This window comes from Aquarana catesbeiana, linkage group LG13, assembly GCF_042186555.1.
Source record: "Aquarana catesbeiana isolate 2022-GZ linkage group LG13, ASM4218655v1, whole genome shotgun sequence".
NCBI classification, from domain to species: domain Eukaryota; kingdom Metazoa; phylum Chordata; class Amphibia; order Anura; family Ranidae; genus Aquarana; species Aquarana catesbeiana.
Window position 1 is genome coordinate 147115392 of NC_133336.1, and position 27801 is coordinate 147143192.

The 27801-nt window shown below is 45.6% G+C and overlaps 1 protein-coding gene across 4 annotated transcripts in view; it reads right to left on the reverse strand.

The window, feature by feature from the left end:
• The window catches only part of NUSAP1 (nucleolar and spindle associated protein 1), a 609977-nt gene that overhangs the window by 351339 nt on the left and 230837 nt on the right, over positions 1 to 27801 (reverse strand). The window lies entirely within an intron of this gene.

The window sequence follows — 27801 nt, forward strand, 5'->3', positions numbered from 1 at the left end:
AAACCATATGTATCCATCTCTCCAATTCCATTATTTTTTCTACCTCCCTTTTACAATCCGTTATAGTGGGACATCCAGACTGTTTCCAAAATCTAGGTATCAATATTTTGGCTGCATTTAGCAATAGGGGAGTAACACTTCTCTTATAAAACCTAGCAGATGATGGCATCCCATGAAAAAGAAAATGTAATGGAGAGAATTCTATAGGTCTAAGTGTAATTTTCTTAAGCCAAAGGGCCATCTCCTCCCAGAAAAAAACTTTAATCTTTGGGCAGTGTCACCATAAATGCAGAAATGAACCCCTTTGGTTACATCCCCTCCAGCAGTTAACATCCGCCGATGGGTATATCTGCACCAATTGAGCCGGTGTTCGATACCATCTTGTTGTTAGGAGCTTGTAAGACATCTCCGGTATATGGGAACTTATTGAAGAATGGTGTAACAAGAAATTCTGCGCTACCTAAACACAATAGCAGCTAACACAGCAAATTAGATAAATGCAATACAGATGGATACAAATAGTGTAGCACTTATATAGAAAACATATGTGCATATAAGCGCTACTTATATACACATATGTGTATATAAGCGCTACACTATTTGTATCCAACTTATTTAAGTATGGTGTGTTGCTCCCATCAGCCTTTTAATTTTCTCCGATGTAAAATTATAGCCCAGTTATCTCCCCCATTCTCAAATGAAATCGGGAGTTGTCGGGGCGTGGCTTAGCGATGGCTGAGTGAGGACGTGTTTTCTGAGAGCTCCTGACGTTCCCCTCTCTCACCCACGAACCTAACGGCTTTAACTATCCGAAAAGGAGGCATGCTAACCTCCAAAAGGTACAAGACAAGATCTGCGACGAAAGGGAACCAGACAGCTACCCCACGGAGCAGTATCCGGAGTTATTTTTGCGACTCACAGAGGAGATCACCGGGCGCCATATTGTCAGCGCCACATGGACACCTGATGGCAGACTCTGATGCGCTCGACTTACCTATATCCCCGACTTCATCTACGGCATCGGATTGTCTTTTTCGGAGACCCCAGCTATCGTCGGCTCTGACATGGCCGGCACAGCACAGCGGCAAAGCAGCATGCCTGACGAGCTCCACGCCATTCTGCGAGCCCTCCCTACCAAGGCGGACATCGAGGCCTTACCCTCAAAGTCTGACATCGAGGCCCCCATCTCCCGGGTGGAGGAGGCGCACGCCCAGGACATTCAAGAAATAAGAGTGGAGATACAAACGATAGCAGAACGAGTGGACACGGGGGAAAGCTCGATATCATCCCTTACACAACGGGTCGCTGCTTTAGAGCACTCCCAAGGCGTCACAGGCGACTACGGCCGTGGATTTACAACTACGCCTTGAGGACTTGGAGCAATAATTTGCGACTGCGAGGTCTTCCTGAGGCTACAGGGGCTGAAGACTTGGAGGCAACAGTGTTAGCTATTTTTCAGCAGGTCCTAGGGACCCCCCCGCCATCACTCGAGCTGGACCGTGTTCACAGATCACTGGGCCCTAGATCGTCGGACCCAGATAGGCCTCGAGATGCGATTTGTAGGATCCTCCAATACACACAGAAAGAACTAATTCTGCGCAAGGCATGGGATTGCGGTGGAGTTTGATGGAGCGACGGTCAAGATCCTGCCGGATTTATAACGGGCAACATTGCAGAGAAGGGCGCTACTGAGACCAATCCTGGACATGGCCCGACGTCAAGGCTGCACATACCGCTGGGGGTACCCCATGGCGGTAAATTTCCTTAATGGGGCCGCTTCCTTTAACCTACGTACCCCGTCGGAGCTGCTGGACTTTTTCACATTTCTTGGTGTGGAACCGATCTCGGTCCCAAATTGTCTGGCTTTGATTCCTCGCCCGGTAGGCCGCCCGGGTCCTTCCTCCCAACCTCCCCGCCAGCAACGCTCCAGAAGGAGGACCCAGGCGCCCTCCGTAGAGGGTACACGTGAGTCATGTTTTTCCAATCTGTGATTAGTCTTGCCTTGTCCTGATCGTCAGTTATACCCATAAAAGTTATTAGCTCAGCCTGCTCCCTTTGCACTAGCATGCTTGATACACCTCCACCCTAATGCCAGCAGACACGATATTTATACAAACTCAAAACCCAACCACTCACATGTTGTGTGTGAACGGTCTCGGGAGCTTGACAAGGAGGGATGGATCCAGCTATGCAGAGGCCTATGGACCCCAGAGTGACTTGATGGGAACAATTTCAGCAGTTTGGATATATCCACTCATTATGGAGTCATGATCGGCCTACACTAGAGGACTACAGAAACCCCCACTGCACAAAGACAGAGACAATGAACACACCACTCCTCCTGTCTAGCTGGTTGCCAGTGTATGATCCCGTTCCCAGTATGCAAGTGATAAATGTTATTATAAGAGACTAAAATGCATGCTCTGAAGTAAAAGGTATTGGTATTCTTGGACTACATAGGGGATATCAGCATTTAATGTGTGATAATATGTGATAACTGGGTTTCCCTTGGGCTGACAGGGTGTGATAGACGGGGATGTGGCTCTGACCCCCTCTTGCCGCCCGGCTCTGTACATGGTTCGGTAGGAGATTGGGAGAGGAAGGTTAGCCTCCCCCGATGTCAGACCTCTCTACACAGGCAGGATAAGTTCAGGATGCAGCAAAGGGATCCCTCGGTTGGCCTCGCTCCGGACGCCTGCAGAGGGAGGGGCCTGGATGGATAGTTATGGGGGGGGTAGACCACCTCACACCGATAGCCCAAGGGTCGGGATATGCTGGGACCCCATACCTTTGCTGTGCAACATAGGGGAGAGGGGATCGTACTCTTTGCAGCTTAATGTTTCCTATACAACCAGTTCGGGGGGGCTGTACTCTAGATAACGCAGGATTGAAATGCTGGAAGGACTCAGTTCCCGAATTTCAGGTAATCCCAGCCCTTACTAATGGAGATGTTGAAGGGTTCCATACCAGATGTTGAACATACGATCCTATGCTTCTGGTGTATTTTTGCTGCCCAGCAAGGCTCAGCTAGGGGTAGTTGGGGTTATGATCAGACCTGGCAATAGACTGACTGATATGAGTATGTTATGCTGTTATACATTACATCTGATACAGGTAGTTTAAATTTTTTTACCTGTGTTCTCCTTTTTCTTAAAAAAGTACTATAGCCGTTATCTTCCCAATACTGATATATATTTTCCACCTGGGTTGGGAGGGTGAGTCAGTGGGCTCACCATTGGCTATCGCTTTCTACGCTTCCAACTAGGTCTGCACTCGATTACCAGCGTCTAACTGGTGAGCGTCCTAGCACGAGTGTGCTATCTCATTAGATTGCTACTATCGCACCTCCGGTGTGCGCACTTGGCATTTCTTCTCTCTTTCCTTCATCTTACACTTTTCTACTACCTCTTCCCCATCCCCGTTTCCCCTTCCCCCACCAATCCTAAACCCCTCCCCACAGTTATCCCTTTACTGGGCTCACAACTCACAGCTGGGGGCCATGGGGACGGTTAGCGTGTTTTCATTAAATGTGAAGGGCCTAAATGTGCCTGAAAAAAGGCGGGTGTTGATCAATGATCTTCAACGCCATAAAGCTACTGTGGCGTTTCTCCAGGAGACCCACTTTAAGAGGGACAACCTCCCGATTTTGAAAAACAAATTCTTTCTGACGGCTTATTACTCTACTTTTGCGGCTACTTAATCGAGGGGAGTTTCCATACTTATTGCCCGCTCAGTCCCTTGGAAATGTGCGGGGGTGAAAACTGACCCGGAGGCATAGGCGTGCGCAGGGGGTGTGCCGGGTGTGCCCAGGCACACCCTAATCACCCCGTGCGGCGCAGATTCCCCCTGCTGATTTTTCACCAAAACCACCCAATGGGGTTCCTAAAAAAAAAAAAATTGTAAAAAATAATACAAAAATAGAATAATAAATAACTACTGACACCAACCTCTGCCCTACTAACACGTCCATGTTTAATACATTTTAAATGTTTATTTTTGTGTGTGTGTGTATATATTACACATACATACATGCACGCATGCACACGTGTTTGAGCTTTGGGGTGCACACCCTAATGCAATAGGCTGTGCACACCTATGCCCGGAGGGACGATATTTGTTCCTCAGAGGAGATATTGGAGGTGTTGAGATAACACTGGCTAATGTCTACGCACCTAATAGACAACAAGATCATTTCATAACTAAAACCATAGAGACATTGATGGAATTCACGAGAGGTCAACTGATCCTTGGGGGGAGACTTCAATGTTCTGTTGATCCCCACGGAGGATACTTCTTCAAGTCACTCCTCAATTACACCGAAAATTAGGAAACGCATCGCCCGCTCCTTACACAAAGCACAACTGATTGATGTGTGGAGGCTCCTCCACCCAACTGAGAGGGATTACACCTTTTATTCTAATCCACATAAGCTGTATTCACGGATAGATTACTTCCTAATCCCTCATACCCATTTGCACGCCATACGTGGCTCCTCGATTGAGTCAATTACCTGGTCTGACCACGCCCCGGTTCTATTATTGTATGCTCTGACTGACAATCTCACCTCTAAAACACGGACGTGGAGACTTAAAGTGGAGTTCCACACAAAAATGGAACTTCCGCTTTTCGGAACCCTCCCCCCCTCTGGTGTCCCATTTGGCACCTTTCAGGGGGGAGAGGGGTGCAGATACCTGTCTAAGACAGGTATTTGCATTAACTTCCGGCATAGACTCCAATGGGAGTCTACGCCTCTTCCCGTCCCCACCGCGCTGTCTCCTGGGAACACACAGCTCCCAGGAGAGAGCGGGGACCATTTGGGACACGCAGTGCGACTTGCGCATGCGCAGTAGGGAACCGGGAAGTGAAGCCGCAACGCTTCACTTCCTGATTCCCTCAGCTAGGATGGCGGCGGCAGCTGCCGAGAACCGAGGGGGTTCTCGGCGTCCCCTGCCGACATCGCTGGACCATGGGACAGGTAAGTGGCCATGTATTAAAAGTCAGCAGCTGCAGTATTTGTAGCTGCTGGCTTTTAACATTTTTTTTTTTTGGCGGTGTGGGTGAACCCCCGCTTTAATGAAAGTCTATTACAAGACGAAGAAATTTGTAAGGACGTGTTCAGGGAATTAGACTATTATTTTAAGACCAACAATACCACTGACAGTAACCCCGGAATAGTCTGGGAAGCACATAAGGCGGTGATCCGTGGAGTCCTAATCAAACATGGTGCACGGGTTAAGAGACAACGTACGGCACAGATGAAGTCTCTTCTAGATGATTTACATAGAGCTGAAGCTAGACACAAACATGCCCAAACACCTACTGCTGAGGCGGAAATTATGCTTCTGCGTAACAAAATCTCAGACCTAATGCTATTTCAGGCCAAAGTGGCGATCCAGATATGCCGACGTGTCACTTATGAGTCAGGAAACAAATGCGGTAAGCTCCTTGCTAACTCCCTGAAGGAACAGGTATTAGCAAATTATATCCCTCACGTTAAGACACCCTCGGGCCAGAAGATTACACTACCTCAACACATTGCACGAGAATTTAAAGATTTTTATGCGTCCCTTTACAATCTACAGAAACCACCTTCTTCGCAAGATCAAATTGACATACCTACACAAATCAGGCCTGTCCATACTCCCCACTGAAGCTAGTGAGTCATTAGATGAACCAATAACCATCGAAGAGATACAGGTGGCAGTGAGTGCCATTAAATTGGGGAAGGCCCCAGGGCCAGATGGGCTCACTGCACAATATTACAAAATTTTGATACAATCCTTGGGAGAACCCATGCTTAAATTTTTCAATTCCTTAGGTTCTGGAATGAATATTCCGAGAGACACTATCTGCACATATTGCAGTGATCCTTAAAGATGGGAAGGATTCTACGGCCTGTGGCAATTATAGGCCAATCTCACTTCTCAACGTAGATCTAAAAATTTTTACCAAAATACTAGCTACCAGGATCCAAAAACATCTTTCGTCCCTGATCCACCTGGACCAAGTGGGGTTTGTCCCAACCAGGGAGGCAAGGGACAACACGAATAAAGTTTTGAATCTCATACATGTAGTCAACCAAACTAGGACCCCTTGTATTATCCTGAGCATGGACGCAGAGAAGGCCTTTGACGGGGTGAATTGGCAATTTATGATTTCCGTTCTGAATCACATAGGCTTAGGCAACAATGCTCAATTGGATAAATTCACTTTACACTAACCCCATAGCTTGTGTTCGAGCCAATGGTGTCCCGTCGGATTCATTTGCTAATAAGAACAGAACACGCCAGGGTTGCCCTTTGTCCCCACTCGTTTTCGCCCTGTCACTGGAACCCTTCCTGTGTAGCATACGATCCAACCCAGACATAACTGGGGTTATGATGGGAGACTCCCAACAGAAGGTGGCCGCATACGCGGACGACATGCTGTTTTCACTTACCAACCCAGCAATCTCCCTCCCAAATCTCCTACAAGAATTTAGAACCTACGGTAGTATCTCTAACCTAAAAATTAATCTTACCAAATCCGAGGCTATGGGTATAGGTATACAACCACGTCTGCTTACTTCCCTCAAAGATAATTTCAAATTCAAATGGACTACCACAGCCCTGAAGTATCTGGGCACTCATATTCCCCCCCAAACTATCCCGGATATTTGCATTAAACTTCCCCCCGTTGCTGACATCGGTTCGGACCCTACTAACCAACTGGCATACAGGTTTACACTCATGGTTCGGTAGATGCAATATTCTCAAGATGTGTATCCTCCCCAAATTTTTATATCTGTTACAAGCCCTGCCGATTCAAATCCCCTCTTCCTATTTTGACCAGACTAATGCCCTGTTTTTTGATTTCATATGGGCTCATAAGAGGCCCAGACTTGCTAGGCGTTTACTTACCCTACCCAAATTGTACGGAGGACTGGCGGTTCCAGACCTTCGCAAATATTACTATGCAACCCATTTGACCAGACTTATAGACTGGAACCGACACTAGTCCACTAAATTATGGACTCGACTGGAACAAACTCAATGCGACGTACCCTTGAACAGAGCACCCTGGTGTTATGATCGACGGCCAAGGACCGTAAAAAATCATCCCGATAGGTGTGACCACGCGCATATGCTCGGCTCTGTTTACACGCTTCCGTCTCACATCACTAACATCCCCACTCCGCCCAATTTAGGAACACCAGAATTCACCTCAGGATATACAGACCCCGTATTTCAATCCCTGAGGGGCTTAAATCGCTTCCAGGCTTCTCACTTTATCCTAAATGGCAAATGGCCTACCATATCCAAGCTCATGAGCCCAACCTGTCCATTTCATTTAGATTTCTGGAGAGCTGTCCAGCTCAACCACTTCCTTAAAGCATTACTATCTCCCAGAAGCTTTGACCAAAATCTGACTACATACGAAACTTACTGCTCGGAAGAGGATACTATGCCTCATGCCTTGTCCGCTACATACCAACTGCTAATTACACCACCGGACAATCTTAGTCTACATTGCTTAGATGCATGGGAACGAGACTTGCAATGCAAATTTACGACACGCCAAAAGCAGAATATCCTACACTAAACATATAGATCCTCGATATGTACGAAAATGCAGGAAACTAACTATAAACTGGTTACTAGGTGGTGCAATACCCCTGCAAAAATACATAGGATATTCCCATCTTCCTTGGACCGGTGCTGGAGATGCCAGAGTGACCGGGGTACCATTCTCCACATCTTTTGGACCTGCCCCTTGCTGGAGCAGTTCTGGAAGACCGCCCAAACTACAATTCAGAAGTTCGCTGAGCGTCCCATCTCGAACGATCCGGCCATCTTTCTACTCCACGCTGCCCACTCATCTAGTAAAGCGTATAAAAAAAAAAAAAAATCACTGATACGCCACTTGTTGGATGCAGCCAAGGCGTGTATCCCCCTGATGTGGAAGTCTACACAGCCCCCATTTGTGGGCACGTGGATTAGAAGGGTAGAGGATATCAAAAAAAATGGAAGATCTGATTTTGACAGCCAGACACCAAACTGAACTGTTCACCAAAACTTGGACCAGGTGGAACATGTTTATATTTTCAGATGAAGGTCAGACGCTCCTGGGAAGGAGCATGTCCGTCTAGTATAGACCATTTTTGCAATGATTTTGCTTGGGAGTGTAAATTAGCGTTTTCAGATGGTACTATGTGGGTGTTATACGCACTGGCTGCCTTTGTGAGCCTACTCCTTTTTCATGAGCCTCCCCTCTCCACAGACCTTCCCACCCCCCCCCCCACACCCCGTCCCCATTCCCTCCTTCCCTTCCCCCCTCCTCGCACTCCTCTATACTTTTTTACTTTTCTATCTCATATCCTTCTCTCTTACAATTTCTCCTTTATCTTCCTATCTCCAGTCCTCTCTTTCCTTTCGCCCCTATCTATATTATATTTTTTTACTCTGTTTTTTCTTAAAATGAAAACGGAAAATAGGGGGGCTGGCCCCATTCACTCATATTCCATACTAGATAAGGCTTATTTGTTGCATAGCTTTGATCGACATTGAATATGCTGGGTAACATTGTTGCCTTAATCTTAAGATATTGAACTACTGGAGGCTGCGACCTCAATGAGTAACATATATGTAAAAACCTTTCCTATCCCTAGGCAGTAAGACGCTTTCTATCCAGGCATCAGCTGCCTCAAGGACACCTCCTCCCTCCTCCTCCCCCCCTTCTGCTGCCAGGATCACACGGCTCTCCACTCCAAAGGATCTCTACAGTTTGCAGCTGTGTCTACACACTTCTCCTGAGACAGGCACATCTGACAGCCTAACAGCACCGCAAAAAGAAAATACAATCTATTTACATTCTAATTTCATCCATAGAACACCTGGGTATGGAACTTGGAATAATCAATTGTCCATCACAGGACACATCCTCCTACTAGCCACACCACCTCTCCCCATGTACACATGTCGGCCTACCGGCCCATACAGACTGTGCTCCAGTTCTCCTGGCTCTGATGAAGAGGTTTTCCTCGAAACGCGTCAGCCTTTCCTAAATACCTGCCTCAATATGGGCACACCCCAATTTTAACTTCCTAGTACTTATTTTGTTACATGTTTTTCCTTTTTTTATAATATTATGTAGTATTTGTATGATTTTATATCTATAGGACTATATGTCTGTATTCTTTTACATAAATAAACCATACATTTCTTGATGTAAGCGTCTGATCACACGCCTTCCATCCACTTCCTACTAACCAGTCCTTTCCAGACCACCCCTGGTCAGCTAAGGCAGCGGGACACGCTCCACCATCTCCCCCAGTCCTACCTCTGACTACAATACTACCTTTGTTTTACAGCAAACGATCTCACAAGCGCAGGAGTATTTTTCACCATATCTTGTTCACACTGTAACATATATGTATGCCTTTTTATTATTTTGTTGGCACTGTACCCTCTCGTGTTTGAATAAAACTATAATTTGAAAAAAAAAAGAAATAGGGAGTTGTCATATTTTGGACACTCAGAACCAGCCTATAGATTTGAGGCAACATATGACTCAGCTCTGATAAGTTAACACGCCATTCCTTAAAACTAGTAAGCGGGTCCGCTAGCCTGATCTGGTGCTTCCACTTATTGAAGAAGTCTGTCAGTTGACGGTATTTAAATACAGCCATTGGTACTTCCCCAGTATTCGAACCAAATCCACCAATGGAAGCAATTTACCCTGTGGGGCCATGACAGCGCAATTACCCTTCCTGCCCATTCCCCAGCGAGCTAAACTCCCTTTCTTTTCCCCCGGGGAAAATCAGGGAAATCCTTGCAATGGTGTTATAGGGGATAATGGGGGGGCCAAACTTTCGCGTACTGTTCATTCTATCCCAAATGAATAGTGTTGTCTTCATAAATGGTGATGCATATTCCGGCAACCCCCTATATAAAAAAAAAAAAAAAAAAAAAAAAAAAACAGAATCCAGGGGGCTCCGGCCAAGTTCCTACCTGCTGTTTTCTCCAATTGCACCCAAATTTTACTAGTAGAGTCATGGCACCAGTTCATTATACGAACGAGGGCCATGGCTCTGTAATAAAACGCTACATCCAAGAGTCCCACGCCACCCTCCTGTTTTTATCTCCTCAAAATCTTTTGTGCCAACCTGGGATGTTTATCTCCCCACTCGAAGGTCATAAACGCCCTTCGTAAATAAGCCTGGGAATAACGCTCATTTTAAGCGTGTTTACCATGCCAAACCATGTCAGAGTATGACTTCTCCACTTATTATGGATACCATCAAGGGTCCATAGTTTAGATCATATAGGCACTTTATATCTGAAGAGATATAGATCCCTAAATAGAATATAGAATTGAAGCACCAAACAAAAGGAAAATATTGTTGCAAGGTGGTCCTCATCCTCAAAAGGCACAACACTGATTTCTCAATATTTATTTTAAAATTAGATATAAGGCCAAACATGTCTATTTCCAACATCAGTTCCGTCAAAGACTCTTGAGGAGAGGAGAGGTACAACAATAGATCATCTGCATAAGCTGAGATCTTATGTTCCATTGATCCAATACAAATTCCCTTGATCTTCCTATTTCCTGTAATTGTGCGCAGAAAGGGCTCCAGCACCATAGCAAACAACAGGGACAGTGGGCATCCCTGCCTAGTCCCATTCCATATCTCAAAATAATCTGATAGTCTACCATTAACGTTAACCCTTGCTCTAGGATCTGCATACAGTGCCCTCACCCTTCCCATCATCCTCTCTCAGAGGCCCATCTCCCTCAAAACTCCGACCATAAACTCCCACCCCACCCTATCGAATGCTTTTTGGGCATCCATTGAAATTACTACGCTCGGGGTCTGGTTCGGTCCATTATGCATCCAATGCAATAAATGCAGGGCCCGAATAGTATTATCTCTATCTAACCTATCGGCCCTTCATAAACCCTGTTTGATCTGGATAAATAAATGTAACTATATGTTCTTGTAACCTTAGGGCCAGAATTTTAGCCAGGAGCTTAGTGTCAGAGTTAAGGAGTGAGATGGGTCTGTAGCTGGCACAGCACTGAGGGCCTTTCCTTACCTTTGGGAGAACCGTCACATAAGCCAACAGTGCCTCTGGAGGCAATGGGTGAGAGACCAAGAAAGAATTAAGGTATTTGCAAAGAGGAACCAACAAGATTGAGGAAAACTTTTTATAAAACATATTTGTGAAACCATCAGGTCTCGGGCTTTTACCTAATGGCAAAGCCACAATCACTCTGCCCAGCTCTTCAATGGAGATTGCCTTTTCTATTTCCTCCAAGGCCGCAGATGGAATGGCCTGTAGCCCTGAGGCTTCAAGATATTCCCGAATTCTATCAAAATTCTCCTCCGTCCCCACAGGAACTGAGTCTGTTATAAAAAGAAGCATAAAAGCGATGAAACAGCTGCTTTTGCTTGGAAGTCCACTATCTGCTTATCGCCTGTTTTTATAGTATCAACATGGCGTGAATCTTCTTGTTTCTTTAGTTGTCTAGGAAGTGAGTAGAAATGTAGCGCTAGTGAAAACCGTGCAAAAATCTGTGCTAAAATATGAAAAACATATGTAAAAACATATGAATAAAAAAAATGCAATCAACAAGTAAATAAGTCCCAATGAATGATAAATCTCAAGTGAGTCAGTCCCAAAGGGTGATAAATAAATCACAGGTGGCCACAAAATTGTGATCACAGATAAAAAAAAAAAAAGCAATGTGGGCTTTACTTTCTTGCTCTCCACATTGCTTTTTTATCTGTGATCACAATTTTATTGTATGCTGGTTTTTATGAAAATAAAACACCCGATTTGTTTTTGATCTGCACCATTTGGAGCCTTCTCCTTTACATATTTTCACCATGAGCCCGCTTGATCCATCCATCTGGCCATCATTGGCCCAAGTGCCGGCTCTCCTGTGGTAACCGTATTGGAGAAGTATTGACCCCTGAGAACTCTGGTGTCTGTTCCAGTCTTTTTGCTGACTACTTCAGGACACTTCGAACCGTTCGTGCCTACATCGGGATTTCCGCTATTCAAGCTTGTTTGATCTGTTGTCACTGAAATCCAGGTCCACTGGTTTCGGTAAGAGTACCCATTTGCTTTCTTCTGTGATATCTGCTGTCAACATTATACCTGGTGTTCCTGACTCCCCGTATGAAAAAAAAATTTCAGTCTGATGTGCTCCTGGCCCCTATATGAACCATTCTTCACCTGTGGTTTATTTATCACTCACTGGGACTTATTTACTTGTTGATTGCATTTTTTTATTCATATGTTTTTCCATATGTTTTTCACATTTTAACAGTTTTTTGCACTATTTTCGCTAGCACATTTCTACTCACTTTCTGTTTAAAGAAATTTTGTCACATTCGTCACTGCTTCATCTTTAGATTTTTTCAAGATAGCGCAATCATTTGTGATTATACATTGATCTTTAGTTGTCTAGCCAATAGTCTCCTACCCTTACCCCCCTGTTCATAAAATCGGTGGGCAAAGGATCTATGTTTATTTTGAACTTTTTGATCGAGAAACTGTTTTAAGTCTGCCCGCAGTTTCTCCAGTCTCTGCATGTCCCCAGGTTTTAAATGGGCCTTATGTTTAATTTCAAATTTATGTATTTCCCTCTGTCTATTTTTTTTAAAATACGCAAACCCATTGAAATTAACTCCTCTGATGACCGCCTTGTGGGCTTCCCATACCACTTGATCAGACACCTCCTCTTATATATTGGTCTCAAAATATAATGCTAATGTGCAGGACAAGGATTCCACATTCTGTTTATCATCCAAAATAGATTAATTCAATTGCCATGTCCTTTTCAGGCTCCCAATCGATGCCGGACATATCGTTAAACTTATTGGAGCATGGTCTGACATGGTGATTGACTCAATAGCTGATGAATTTACATAATTCAGATAATATTGATCAATCAACAACATCCTTGAATCGATCCTTGAATATTTACTGTACATTTTGAAGTAATAACTGAAATCCCTGTCCTCTTGCAGCACCCTCCAACTGTCCACCAAATGCAAAGAGCATAGACGCTGTTTAACATATCTTAACGCCTTATGAGACACAAAGGTTTTCCCCGAAGAGGTGCCTAGACAAGGGTCCGATGTAAGGTTAAATTCCTTCCCATAAGCAATAGACCTTCTCGAAACTTCCCCAGGATATCCAAAGTTTTAGAAATTTAACGGCATGTCTACTGGGGGCATATATAGTAACCAGGGTATAACACTGGCCCTGGATCTTTCCTTTAACAAAAAGGCGGCGGCCTTCAGAATCTACTCATATTTCTGTGGGTAATAGCGGACGTTGTTTGTGTGTAGCTATTTTAACTCCTCTAGCCTTAGGGATGGGTGAAGGTGCATGAAATCATTGATCATATGGAAAAAGAGGCATACGAAGGGCTGACCAGCGTCTGCGCCCAGCCTTCTGAGCTTGCTCACCCTGGATGTATCAGATAAGAGAGATGAGAAGAAACAATAAAAATAAAACACAAAACCATCTAAAAACCATAACCTACTATGCCACTGTCTGTGGCACATCCCCCTAAAGGGAGGGTGAATCCGGGCAGAAGTGCACCACCTGTGCCTGGAGTCCATCCCCCCCTCCCCCTTTTGTCAGAAAACAAAGTCCCTTGTCTCTGGCAAAGGAAGATTAAGTGGCATGTAGCGCAGGTTGAACCCAAGGCCTGCGAAGAGCCGAAATCCCACTACCATGCAGGTGAGTCTACTGACAAAGCAGAAAATGTGGCTTTAGTGGTTAAAGATATTGGAAGACAGTAGCCCGTTTAAGCTCATCATTGAGACTAACATTCCATGAAACAATTTTCAACATTTCTAGTCATAAGTACTCAAGAGGGAGGCATACAGTGCCTTGAAAAAGTATTCATGCTCCTTGACATTTTCCATATTTTGTCGTGTTAGATTTTCAATTGGATTTAGGTCTGGACTTTGACTGGGCCATTCTAACACATGAAAATGCTTTGATCTAAACTTTTCCATTGTAGCTCTGGCTGTATGTTTAGGGTCATTGTCCTGCTAGAAGGTGAACCCCCACCCCAGTCTCAAGTTTTTTGCAAACAGGTTTTCTTCTACGATTGTCCTGTATTTAGCGCCATCCATCTTCTCATCAACTTCAACCAGCTTCCCTGTCCCTGCTGAAGAAAAGCCTCTGCACAACACGATCCTGCCACCACTATGTTTCATGGTGGGGATGGTGTGTTCAGGGTGATGTGCAGTGTTCTCTTGCGCCACACATAGCATTTTGCTTTTAGGTCAAAAGGTTCAATTTTGGTGTTATCTGACCAGAGCACCTTCTTCCACATGTCCCCCACGTGGTTTCTCGCAAACAGGACTTATTATGGCATTCTTTTAACAATGGCTTTCTTCTGGTCACTCTTCCATAAAGGCCAGATTTGTAGAGTGCAGGACTAATTAGTTGTCCTGTGGATCTCTGCTCCTCCAGAGTTACCATGGGCCTCTTGGCTGCTTCTCTGATTAATGCTCTCCTTGCCATGCCTGTCAGTTTAGATGGATGGCCAGGTCTTGGTAGGTTTGCAGGTGTGCCATACTCTTTCCATTTTCGGATGATGGATTAATCAGTGCTCCATGAGATGTTCAAAGCTTGGGATATTTTTTTTTTTTATTAACCTAACCCTGCTTTAAAATTTGTCCACAATTTTATCCCTGACCTGTCTGGTGTTTCCTTGGCCTTCATGATGCTGTTTGTTCACTAAGGTTCTCTAACAAACCTCTGAGGGCTTCACAGAACAGCTGTATTTATACTAAGATTAAATTACACACAGATGGACTCCATTTACCAATTCGGTGACTTCTGAAGGCAATTAGTTCCACTAGATTTTAGTTAGGGGCATCAGAGTAAAGGGGGGTGAATACAAATGCATGCCACACTTTTCAGATATTTGTAAAAAAAAAAAAAAATTGAAAACCATTTATCAACTTTTTTCACTTCACAATTATGTGCCACTTTGTGTTGGTCTATCACATAAAATTCCAATAAAATACATTTACATTGGGGCGTGGCCTAGCACGGGATGTGAGCGGACATGTGCCTTTGTAGCTCCGGTCTCTCCCTATGCAATCCTGCTCCATCCCGATCGACCATAGCCGGCAATCAATTAATTTTTTGCCTAATACCTCCCACTGTGTCTCCTGCATCTCCGGGGGGGGGGGGGGGGGGCGTTTTGGTGGATAGGAAACCAGCGAGGGAAGAAACAACCCGGCAAAGATGAGCATCACCACGCGCTCCTGCCAAGATGGCCGCCGCACCACTGTCCATGGGCCAAACGCATCGCCAGCCTCCACTCCGAATCTCTTTGGAGACGGCCAGGACGTCTCCCCACCACCTTCCCCAGAGATTTCGGACCCAGCGGACCTGCCCTTGCAAGCGACCCCAGGCTCGGAAGTCCCGTTCCTAAAGGTCACCCCCCGCTTACTGTGGTGATCCGTCCCCTCAATTACAAAGACTGGGATTCCATTTTGGGGGCTGCCAGGAGGAAAGGAAATCTCCGGAACACCGTGGTGTCCCTCTTCCCCGACTACTCTGCGACAGTCCACAACCGTAGAGCCAGCTACCAGTGTGTCAAGCAGAAGCTCCGGGAGCAGGATATTCAATATTCCATGCTTTTCCCTGTTACCCTCGGGTCACCTACCAGGGGAAAGCCCATTTCTCCCAGTCCCGACAAGATGTCATGTCATGGGCAGGAATAACTACCCCGTCCTCCTAAGACCCCTGCCTGATGCTGACCCCCACATTTTGAAGGTACTGCTGCTGAAATTGAAGTTTCCTCCCTCCCCCCGGAGTTTTTTTTTTTTTTTCTTTGATTCATACCTTGTTTTTCACCATTGAAACTTTATTTTGATGTTCCAATATGTGCTGAATATGGCTGATTATACTTGTCTCCAGAGGGAGAGGACCTGGCTTCGGTCCCCAACCGTGCCCGAGTTGCCTTGGGGTTCACCTCACCCCCTTTTTTTTTTTTTTTGGAACTATTGTTTTTGCACACTATTTTGTTCTCACATTTTTCCTGCTTCCTGTTGCAGGCCATGCGCCCCATGCATGGTACAAGTTTAGGGTATAGTCCCTTTTTTCGGAGCTGGGCAGGGGGAACTGTTGCCCTCCTTGGATAATGAATATGTTACTGTACATAGTTGAGTTGTAGTATGTATGGTGTATGTGTGGATGTCTGTGTGTTTAGCACTGCAACCCCTATCTTCTTCTGTGGTTGGGACCGGGGATGGGGAGCTATCTGGGGCCCCCTTCTCCCTTTCCCTCTCCCCCTCCTAGACCTAGTACTTTCAACACCAGTCCAATGGCTGAGGTAAATGTTTGTTCGTGGAATGTCCGCGGGCTGAACTTTAAATTTAAGAGCGCATCGGTTTTTGAGGCCCTGAAACATAGTAAACCCCGTGTCCTGTGTCTCCAGGAAACTCATCTTATGGGTTCCAAAGTGATGGCCCTCAAAAAACACTGGGTGGCCAATCACTACCAATCTACCTGTTCCAACTTTGCCGGGGGGTTGCTATCCTAATCCGCAAGGGGTTACCTTTCGTGTGTCACCAAGTTATCCTTGATCCTAAGGGGCAGTATGCTCATCCTACATGAGTCAGTGCATGGAACCCCCTCATTTTGGTCACGGTTTATCTCTCCCCCCCCCCACGGTCACGGTTGCAGTGTCCTCTGAACTCAGTGTCCATTTTGCCACCTTACCTAGTTGCCCTATGCTTATCCTAGGGGAATTTAACTCGGTCCTGCAACCGGATTTAGATAGACTTCAAGGGTTTCAACCTGAGTCCAAGCTGTTTCGTGCGTGGTGCACGGATTACGGATAAGTAGATCTGTGGCGCTGGAAATATCCCAGTGTCAGAGTGTACTCCTGCCAGTCTAGGTCCTATGCGGCCCTCTCCAGAATTGACTATGCCCTGGCCACGAGGGATTTTCTACCCCACGTCCGGTCAATTTCATATCTCCCCCAGACGGAGTCTGATCACTCTATGATACAGGTGGGTTTGACCGTGGGACATAGGCCTTCATTCCGGACCTGGAGACTCAGTCCTCTCTGGATCTCTACGCCAGAGATCTGAGGCCATCATGACTGACATAGTCAACTACTGGTCTCTCAATGAGGACTCTGCTGCAGTGGGCTCTGTCTGGGACGTCTTTAAGGCTGTGGTCAGAGGTTCCTACATCTCACGAATTAAGCGCTACAGGTCTGCTGAGCTCTCCAAAAAGCTTTGTAGGAGACCCGTACCCGTCATGCGGGTGCTCCCTCCTCTGAGACTCGTGACATGCTGACAGACGCCCATACAGCTTCACATGGTAGACTTGACAAGGAAACAGCAGCTATACCTCTCTGCTCACATTCATAAGCATGGGGGGGGGGGGGGGGGGTGGTAGGCTCCTTGCTTATTTTGCCCTTGCAGACTTTCAGGATGTCTCGATTGCCACAATTCAACTCCCAGACGGGTCGACTACATCTGACGCACTATTAACCAAACCTTTGCAGATTTCTATGGTACATTGTACAGGGAGACTGCTCTCCCTTCAGAATCAGACTTTATGGGCTTCTTCGAATCCCTTGACCTCACGGCACACTCTCAGTAATCTCTCCTTGATAAACTCATTATGCTGGAGGAAGTCACTACAGCCATACACTTATTACCTTCCAATAAAACTCTGTGCCAAGATGGCCTTCCATCGGAGTGGTATCAGACAGAGGAACTGGCTCCAAGGCTCCTCAAGACTTTCCGAGACTCCCTTAAACTGGGGAAACTTCCTGACTCTATGAATGAAGCACTCATTGTTGTTATTCCCAAACCTGGTAAGGATAAGCTGCAATGTTGGTCCTACCATCACATCTCACTCCTAAACAATGATGCAAAAATTTTAGCAAAGATACTTGCCCTTAGACTTCAGACAGTCATGCTATCCCTCATACTGCCGGACCAATCTGGTTTCATGCCTGGCAGGAGCACATTCAATAACATTCGTAGATTGTACTTGCACATACATGATGCAGCACACGCGAAGCGCTGTGGATTGAATAATTTAAAAGCCTTTGACACTGTAGGCTGGTCCTTTCTATGGGAAACTATGGCACAGATGGGTTTTGGTTCTTACTATATTCAATGGGCTCGCTTACTATAAGCAGACCTGAAAGCTAGAGTCAGAACGGATAAGGATATCTCTGGACCATTCTCTTTGAATAGGAATACCAGGCAGGGGTGGCACCTGTCTCCACTTATGTTCGCACTGGCCATTGAGCCACTGGCTCTGGCGGTGCGGCAGATGTCTGAGATTGGGAGCATCCAATCTGGCCCACTGGAAGAGAAGATCTCTCTCTACGTGGATGATGCCCTTGTATACTTGGACGGTAGAGTTCTTTTACTAAATTAATACAGGTTGTGGAGGAGTTTAGTGCGGTCTCGGGGCTTCAGGTGGGCTGGGAAAAGTCTCAGGCTTTTGTCATTGGTCCCCCCTCTCCCGTTGAATATCTACAGAGGTCACAAAGCCAATTACCTTCTTCCTTTAAATACTTAGGTATTCTAAAATAAAATAGTAAAACTACACGCTGACCTCTCTGGATATGAAGACCTTAATGTCGCTCCTATAGTTCGCTAAATGACGGATGAATTCCGTACCTGGTCATCGTTGCCCCTTAATTTAATTGGTCGCATAAATATATTTAAAAAAAATTTTTTACCCAAATGTCTTTATTGCTTTAGAGCGTCCCCGGTTTTCCTCACTAAAGTTTTTTTTGCAAAACTTGACTCCGCCCTTCCGCCTTTATATGGAATGGTTGCCAACCTCGTAAAGCCAGGTCCTCCTTACAAGTGGCAAAGGCCGTGGGCAGCCTGGCTTGCCCGAACTTCAGACATCACCTCGCCTTCAAGCTCACATATATTCATGATTGGCTACACTCTGCCCCCCAAACTCCTGTCACAGCCTTCCTATTGACCCTATTTGAACCTCCTACCTCACTACGGGATGAATTGCATAGATCAAGGAGGTCTGGTGGCTCCAGATTCTCCCCTGTTGAGGTTCGTTTTATGGCCTGGAGGAAGGGGGGGGGGGGGACTCTGACACAGTCCTCATCGGGTGTCTCGCCACTCTGTGGCGTAATCCGAATCTTCCTGAGCTCTTTGGGTCATCCGGACTTGTCATGGTCACGTATTGGAATCACACGTATCTCCCATATAGTTGAGGAGAACACTCTATCTTTCGAAACACTCAGACGATAATTTGGTCTCGACAACAAATTATTTTTCAAATATCTTTTACTAAGACACGCCCTCCGTGCACAGTTTGGGTTGTTGACCATAGAGCTCATGGAATCTTCTATTGAAGACCTACGGTCGTTGCCAGAAATTGCCAAGCTGGTGACGACCTTCTATGGATGTCTTCAGGTGATGGGAACGGATCCCTTCCAGAATTCTCAGCGTAAATGGCTGTTTATACCTGAGCTTTCTGATGAGGATTGGGAAGAGGCAACAGAGATATGTTTCCAGGATATCATTAGCACTGCAGATCTTTTAGTATAGTTTAAATGTATACATCAATTGCACTATACACCAAGCTAGGTTGGTTAAAATGGGTCTGGGCCGAGACACTACATGTAACACAATTGCTGCTGACTTCTTTCATATATTTTGGACATGCTCTGGGCTTTCAACCTTCTGGAAAGAATGGTTTGTTTTTTTCAACCACAAATAGCACCCACCGATACCTCAGACCCCGGAAGTTGGACTCTTAGGGGTTCTGAACGACCACGTTCCTCGTACTCATGCTACGCATTTTGTTATTTTTTGCACGTAAAACCATCTTACTACATTGGAAGGACGTGGGCCCCCTTTCGGCCCACACTTTGTTTTCCGCACTGTCCATGGAGTCCTCCCCAAATTTAAATTGATATATAAAAGGTAAAAGTTCACTAAAGTATGGCTATCATGGCTGGATGTTTCGGAGGACTTCTGGGGGAGGGGGATTTTCCTAAGGAAAATGTAAGATGGGACCTTGTTGTCGGAAATTCCGACCGTGTGTTGGCTCCATCACACATTTTCCATAGGAATTTCCGTCACACAAAATTTGAGTTCTGGATCTCAAATTTTCCGACAACAAAATCCGTTGTCGAAAATTCAGATCGTGCGTACACAATTCTGACGCACAAAGTTCCACACATGCTCGGAATCAAGCAGAAGAGCCGCACTGGCTATTGAACTTCATTTTTCTCGGCTCGTCGTACATGTTGTACGTCACCGCGTTCTCGACGTTCGGAATTTCCAACCAACTTTGTGTGACTGTGTGAATGCAAGACAAGTTTGAGCCAACATCCTTTGGAAAAAAAAACATGGAAATGTGGGAAATTTCAAGGGGTGTGAATACTTTTTTCAAGGCACTGTATTAGCAGTATATAGAGGAAGTAGACAAGGTACCTCACTAGAAGAGGGACAGTCCATCCAGCTCTATAATAGAAATAATGGGGATTAGCATGTTCATGAGAGGGAGTTGAAAAAACAAAACAAAAACCTATACCTGCTGCTGTACTAGTAAGTCAAAAAGAAAAAACAAAAACAGTTCTAGTATACAGCCTTTACCAGTAACTAAACCAACAAAAGGGAAGCTCAACGGGAAAGGTTATAACCTGATCCTTAAGGGTGTAGGCCTGAATGACCGTATGCCTGATCCACTTGGAAATGGTAGCAGAGGAAGTCGGCAGCCCCTTCCTCGGCCTGTCTGATCACAAAGAGTAATTGATGGCACTGTACATGCCCTTGGCTCTTCCAACCAACTATGTACCTATACACAATACATGAATATTTGTAAATCATTTTATTTTGTTCATCACTTTGCATGCATCGCAGTGTTTTACTCTGTCCATCCTCCCGGTGAGGGCCGCTGTGTTCAGCCCCACGACATTGGGTGGGTGCCTCTTTTCCACCCCGCTTCCCAACATGGTGGGGAAATGCGAATGAATTCTGCGATTCTCCCCAATGCGTGTTTCCCTACAGTTTAGTCCCCCCCTGGGCCACTGTGGGGAGCCCTCTCTGTGCCGGCGGCGTCCCATGATTGCCACCGGACTGTCAATGATGTTGCGCTTTTGCGTCGGAGGCGACAGCTCATGCCGGGGCCATGCCTTCCGGAATGCCGAGGGGACCACACGGACGACGCCTTTTTGGCGCCACAGACCCATTGGGAGGGTGGATGGGGAGGGGCCTGACACCTGCAGACAATGGACAATCATGCAGACACTTTAAAACCCCACAGCTCCCAGGAGATCCTGAGGTGTTCCCTGGTAATGCTGTCATACACTAATACAAAACTGATGGAGTACTTGGTAAGTGCAGCTTTTTGGAATGCTGTTTGACTGGCTAATCTAAGTACTTGTGTTACACCCTTTACTTTCATTTTCCAACATCGTGATTTTTTTTAACCTTACACCATTATCCTTATGTAGTAAAAACCTTAGTCATATCCTCTTACCTTACGTATATACTATTCAGTGTCACATCACTTGTTTGGCACATAAATTTATCTGACTTTCATCATGTCAATTTATTCAATTAATTCCCCCTTTTCTTCTCACTTCACATATATAATTGTTTACACTTAACACATGATTTTCAGTTTTTAGTAGTTTTTTTTTTCCCTCCACTTTTACACTTGTTTTGCCCCATCATCAGTCAATCCCACATCATGCACTTTCACTTCACTTATCACATCACTACACCCCATCCCCCACCCAACCTTTCTTCACTGCTAGCCAACCCTTTTTATAACCAATCCAACGAATGACTAAACTACGCCATGTTATGTATAACTTATAATTTTTCTATAATATGAATCCACTAGTGACCAAATAACCAGCCTACAGCTGCCAAGCACTTCTATACACTCCAACATTATCTAAACGACTACTTACAAAAAGTCTTTGCATGTCCATCTGCAGACGTTTTACCCCCCATCCTCCTCTCCGGGTCCTAGAACGTGGCCCCCTGCAAGCTCGGTGGACTATGCGTCCACCCGGAGGACGCGCGGGGGGGGGGGGGGGGGGGGGGGGGGGCCATGCGGCAGTGATGGGATCATTGGACAACTACAATCCTGCAATGCTGGTTTGGGAGATACATCCTCATGTCTTCATCCACCCACTGGTAACTATACCTCTATGTGTATGGAGATATAATTTTGCTCAATTTTAAATGCTATACATTTTTTATATTGTCCAATGACTTTAATTAGATATTTTCCTAGCATATAAATTACCCCCGAAGAGACTGAAAAATCGCAAGGGTCGAAATGCATCAGGGTTTTTCATGTGGATACATACATCATAAACACAATTGGCAAACCATGCTTGTACATAGGGTGTTCCTTGCTATGAGTGATGTTCCATGTTTGTTTTTGTGTCGCACTACCTATATGGACGATTCATTATTGTTAATTTGGAATTATTATTGTCTGTTAAATGATTTTTTTACATCAACTATTTTTATACAAATTCTCTGCTGCTAAAAACCCCTGGGAAACTGGCAAGAAGGATTTCCCCTTCTGCAGATTCTCGGATATCCTCCACCAACTGAGGCTCTGGTGCACTTTCGGCGACAAACGCATCGGAAAATCTAGTGCTTGGACCTTCTTGTTCCAGGCAGACAGGATACTGTTTTGCAGCAGTCTCGAAAGAAACTGAGCTTCGAAAGAAGCCACCATCTTCCCCAACAACCTCATACAATGGCGAATAAAAGGATCATTCTTCGCCCTGACCACCTGAACCAACTCCTTTATGGCGCTGATCTTAGCCTGGGGTAAAAACACCCTCATCTGGGCTGTATCTATAACCAGACCCATATAATTTAATCTTCTTACTTTCTCTAGGTTGAGGACCAACCTATGTATTCCAGGTAGTTGACTGTGGTGACCATACTTTGGTCTAAGCAGAATACCGACCGGTCTATCAAGAGCAGGTCGTCTAGGTATGCTATAATCGTTATACCTTGAGTCCTTAATCTGGCCAGAGGAAGGGCCAGAAGTTTTCGGTACAGTAGCTAGACCGAAAGGCAAGGCTACAAACTGAAAGTGACGTGTTTTTTCTACTTTGAAACGCTAATATTTTTGATGAGCAGGGAAAATAGGCATATGTAGGTATGCATCCTTGATGCCGATTGACACCAGAAGCTCTCCTCCTTGTAGAATAGAGACTACTGATCGGATTGATTCCATGCGAAAAGAGCGGATCTTTAGATCTTTGAGATCTAGAATGGGTCTGACATCTCCATTGGTTTTGGCACCATGAAAAGGTTTGAATAAAACACCAACCCCTGCTATTCCATGGGGACCACCATGATCACTTTTTGCGATAAAAGTCGGTCTAACGCTTGAAAGAGAAACTTCTTTTTCTCTGGATCTTTGGAAACATCTGTCTTGAAATTCCGCCTGCCAGACCCTTAAGAACTGCAGAAGTCTACCCCCCACTCGAACAAGCGGGGGAGCCCCTTCATAAAGAGGCTGTCTTGCAGGTTTTCTCCCGCAGGACTTCTTTTGTCCCTGGGGTTGACCCCGAGGTTTACCTCTTGAACCGAACGGTGGAGGCAGTGGCGACTGCCTGGAGGCTGAAGCCCCTGGCAGTGGAGAAAGAGCTTGTTTAAATGAGGTATGTTTACTCCTTTTTCTTAACTGGCAAAAGGGTACTTTTCCCACTTGATATCTTTTGGATATATTTATCCAAATCATCCCCAAACAGCCTTTCACCGCGAAAAGGAAAACCAGCCAGGAGCTTTTTGCATGGCGCTTCGGCTAACCAACTTTTCAACCATAAGATTCTACGCATATGCACCAACCCAGGCAAGCGGTAGAATCTCTGATTGCGTCAATTGCAAAACACAAAGCCGCTGGCAGCTCGGCTAAATCCTGGGTCTGCTGGTCAGGGAAAACCTTAAGCACCTGTTTCAAATGGTCTCTCAAGGATTGACATACCCCAATTGCCGCCACTGCAGGTTGAGCCACTGAACCTGCCAAGGAGAAAATGTTTTTTTAACAGGAATTCCAATTTTTTTATCAGATGGATCCCTAAGCATTTGTGCACTGTCAACTGGACAAGTCAAACTTTTATTCGGAGGATATAGCAGCATCAATTGCTTGTATACTCCACAAGACTCACATGCTCCCATCTGCTCTGTGTTCCTCCGACAGCTGACTGCACATGAAAAAAGGTGCACTTTATAGCTTACACAGCCCCGTGTTTGTGAACGTCTGAGGCACATGAAAGCTGCGCTAAGCCCCTCCCCCTTTCTCCGTCTTCCCACCACTTTTTTCAAAAAAACTTTGTTTTTCTGCACGAACGGGCCTCTGAAACGACCGGATCTCATGTGGAGGGGGGGGGGCTGGGATGGAGGAGAGGAGGAGGACTGATGGACAGAGAACTGCCGTTAGCAGCAGCTAGAGCGGTGCGGCGGTGCGGCATACCGCACACTGGCCCATGCTCCTGCCTCCTGGTGAGAAGCTGTCCAGGTGGGGGATGTTTTAAAAGAAAAAAACCCTCCTTAACACGTTTTGCCTGGGCTTGGACTGGAGGAAGCATGCATCTTGTAATGACACAGAGCAAGACTGACAAGCATGGAATCAGGTACGTTCTCTTGACAGCCCCCGGTGGTGACTTTAGGCATGACAACATTTACTTTAAAGGAGAAAACCCACAAGAATTAGAAAAATTCATTAGGAATCTCCACTTACCTTATCCAGCTGCAACGTTCTGTGGTAAACCATACAGACCCAATCTTCATCACTCACGGTGGGCTCCGTTTAAAAAACCTTCAAGGACCGGGGCCCCTTTTTATCGGGGGTTCCACACCCTTGGACCCGTAAAGTACCCCCGCCAAGAAATATGGCTGAAAAAACCAAGCACTGGATCCCGGGGTCCAGCTCTCTAAAAAGAGAAGTGTTATAATCAAAACCCTGTTTCTCCTGACACGAGGCCTGGAAAAGACACTTTGAATGGATCTGGTTGCATAGCTTGCCCCAGCAAAGGAATATTGCAGTGGAGCTCAGCCCAGCACATCTTTACTCATGACCAACACCTAAGACACTGACAAAAAACTGAGGTACTCCCGGTAAAGGGGAGGGGTTATATGGGAAGTTGAAATTCCTGTCCAGGGTGTGCCAGTGACCATCACCTGAAGGTACCATTATAACCCATACAGTAATTACTGTGGCTCTGTGTCCCATGACATACGATAAAGAAAACCCATTCCTCGATTTCTGGCCAAAGAAACCATTTGCAGTAACCAGAAAATGAGGAATGCTGGCAGCTTGTTTAATATCTAACCCAAGCGCAGCGTTTCCCCTTTTTTATATGAAACTCAACAAATAACAGTTTGTGCAAATGTTAGTCCATCTAACACTACCCACCCCCAGACTGACAATGCTGCTGTCCAAAGATGTCTCTGTAAAACAGGAAGTGTGTTACTGGCTGGATCACCAAGTAAAAACAAAGGGGAAAAACACCTACAAAATGCAGTCACCATACCTAATGATTGGTAAGCCGCAATATAAAATGTTTTGGTTTTAAATACCAACTTTATGGCAGGTGGGCCTTGGCGCTGAGCGGCCTCATTTGCGTACAATATCGTAGATAGAGATGTGCCGAGAGCGCGCCCCCTGCACACTTACTGGCGGCTAACGGGAAGCCAATCATCTCCCAACATTTTAACCCTCTCACAGGGTCAGCAGGCACCGGTGTTCTGCCGACAAAGTTCCCCTCGGCGCATAAGGACCCCCTCTACTGCGCAGGCGCAGCGCTTGCGCAGTAGGAACAAGAATGGAGCCGCAGAAAAGAGCCGAAGCTGAACACCTGAGTCAGCTGTACACAGCGCCTGCGTACCAAGACTATTTTAATAAAAAAGAGTTTGTAAAAGGCCCCTTGCGGGCTCGATACGCTCGCCACGCTTCAGGCACGGCCTCACTGCGCTCGGCATATTATTATTCTAACTCTATGTCCACTTGGATGGTGGGGCTTTAACGTGGACATAGGGTAGAATGTAGTGCGCAGGCGCCGTGTACAGCTGACGATCAGCTGTTCATCTTCGTCTATTTTCGGCAGCTCCGTAGTCGTTGGTACTGCGCATGTGCAGTACAGGGGGTCCTTATCCGCCGGGGGAACTTTCTTGGCAAGACACCGGCTCTAAGGGGTTACAGAATCAGGGGTTGAGCAGACTCCGACACCAAGCTGGAATGTACAAAGTCAATAAGGGTAGTTATGATTTCCTAAAGCTTGCAAGAAATCTCTGCTATAGGCGTGTCATCCTGATCAGAATTCCTCAGGAGTAGGTGGATCATCCACAACTTCATTGCCTCCTCAGTTTATGTGTCTGACTCCAGAGTGAAATAAGACAATAAGGAGAGGGGGTTGAAGGAGCATGGCTGTGACCCCTGCTATCTATAGCCTTAATAAGGCCATAAATTCTGACCACGATATCAGACATTGTAAGAGAAAAATCCTCTCTGAAGAGAAAAAGAGGAAGCTGTTGTGGTAGTCTGGCCAGCAGAATGGCCTCAGGAAATGTATTAACCACTTCAAGACCGCCGCACGACGATATACGTCCAAACTTTGAACGGGGATAGCTAGCTGCCATAACCCCAGTATCCCTGTTTTCGTGCGGCGGCCGGCTTTCAGATAAAAGTGGTCCCTGCGAGATTACTTTTATTGGTGGCGGGAGAGGGCCCCCCCCTCCCGCCGCGATCCGGTGGAGATGAGTGCGCACCATCTTAGCCTCACTCGTCTCCAGATACACCACACAGAAGGACGCGATCGCCTCCGCCGCTACCGACGGCTCCGGTAAGCGGCGGAGGCGATCGCGTCCTTCTGTGTGGTGTATCTGGAGACGAGTGAGGCTAAGATGGAGCGCACTCATCTCCAATACACTGCTGGGCGGAAGCGACGTCAATACGTCACTTCCGTCCACGCCTCTTAAAAGGCACATTTTTTCAAATGTCATTTTTCTAAATGACTTTTTTTTTTTTTTTTTTTTATTGCATTTTAGTGTAAATATGAGATCTGAGTTCTTTTTGACCCCAGATCTCATATTTAAGAGGTCCTGCCATGCTTTTTTCTATTACAAGGGGTGTTTACATTCCTTGTAATAGGAATAAAAGTGACACCATTTTTTTTTTTAAAAAACAGTGTAAAAATAAATAAAATATTGTAAAATAAATAATACAAATAAAAAAAAAAAAATTTTTAAAACCCCCCTGTCCCGACAAAGCTCAAGGGCAGAAGCGAACGCATACGCGAGTAGCGCCCGCATATGAAAACGGTGGTCAAACCACACGTGAGGTATCGCCGCGACCGGTAGAGTGAGAGCAATAATTCTAGCCCTAGACCTCCTCTGTACCGCAAAATATGCAACCTGTAGAATTTTTTAAACGTCGCCTATGGAGATTTTTGAGGGTAAAAGTTTGACGCCATTCTACGAGCGGGCGCAATTTTCAAGCGTGACATGTTGGGTATCAATTTACTTGGTGTAACATTATATTTCACAATATAAAAAAAAATTGGGCTAACTTTATGGCTGTCTTATTTTTTTATTCAAAAAAGTGAATTTTTTCCAAAAAAAGTGCGCTTTTAAGACCGCTGCGCAAATACGGTGCAAAAAAAAGTATTGCAATGACCACCATTTTATTCTCTAGGGTGTTAGAAGAAAAACCATATATAATGTTTGGGGGTTCTAAGTAATTTTCTAGCAGAAAAACCTGTTTTAAACATGTAAACACC